The following is a 989-nucleotide window of genomic DNA, read 5'->3' on the forward strand; positions in this document are numbered from 1 at the left end:
ATGTGATGCAAAGATCTTCATGCGTAGAGCCAATTCACATGCTTCTGTCTCAGATCTCCTTGTTCCTCATCTACCAGGCTTTTTCCTTCCAAACCCCTAACCAGCTATTCAGAACCTTCACCACTGACCATCAATGTATAAATATTTTAACCTAGAGCTACTTCTCTTTCCACCCGAAGTGGGTGATTAAGTATATCACCCAAATCACTGCCCATTGGGAGGACTTTCATGTGACACTCTCTTTCAAGTCCCCCACCCCCTGAAGGAGGCTAATATAGCTACCATCCATTTTTCACTTCTGCCCACATACTGACCCAACCCATCTGTAAACCAGGCTTTTCCCTCCTCCTCCAGTTCATCTGATGGGGGTCCCCAAAGAGCTGTTGGCATGAACTGAGGGAGGTGCTCTGTGCATCAGTGGTGCGTGCTATGGGCATCGGAGCTACCTGAGCTGGCAACTTGCTTATGCCCTTTAGTACTGTTCATGATCACCCTTGGATACCTCCCTTTCATCTTGTAATGAATTGTTGCTGGGTCTGCCTGACCTTATGATTTAATGGACCTGATAAGACCCAGTTTATGATAGATAATTCTAGTTGCATGGTTACTTCGTGTCCTGTGGTCAGGTGTTTCATCTTCTCCAGGGCCCAGCAGCATACCAGGAGCTGTTTTTCTAAAGGCATGTGACTCTTTTCTGCAGATGGCATGGCCTTGTTCCAGAACCCCGTGGGCCTGCATTGTGATTCTCCCATGGGGGTTTGCCGTGGATTCCATACTGTGTCTTCCCACTGCTGATACCTCTAATTCCATGTGATCTGCCAAGATCATATGGCTGGGCAGCATGTATGGCAGCCTGGACCTGCTGCAAAGCCCTTCACTGCTCTGGGCCCCAGTCATAGCTGATGTGTGTTGCCTTGTCACTTGGGATGGAGTGGAATCTCTGGATGTGAGATACACTGCCTCTACAACCCAAGAAGACCCATCAGAGG

Source organism: Bison bison, unplaced genomic scaffold (assembly GCF_000754665.1).
Source record: "Bison bison bison isolate TAMUID 2011002044 unplaced genomic scaffold, Bison_UMD1.0 scf7180017848609, whole genome shotgun sequence".
NCBI lineage: Eukaryota > Metazoa > Chordata > Mammalia > Artiodactyla > Bovidae > Bison > Bison bison.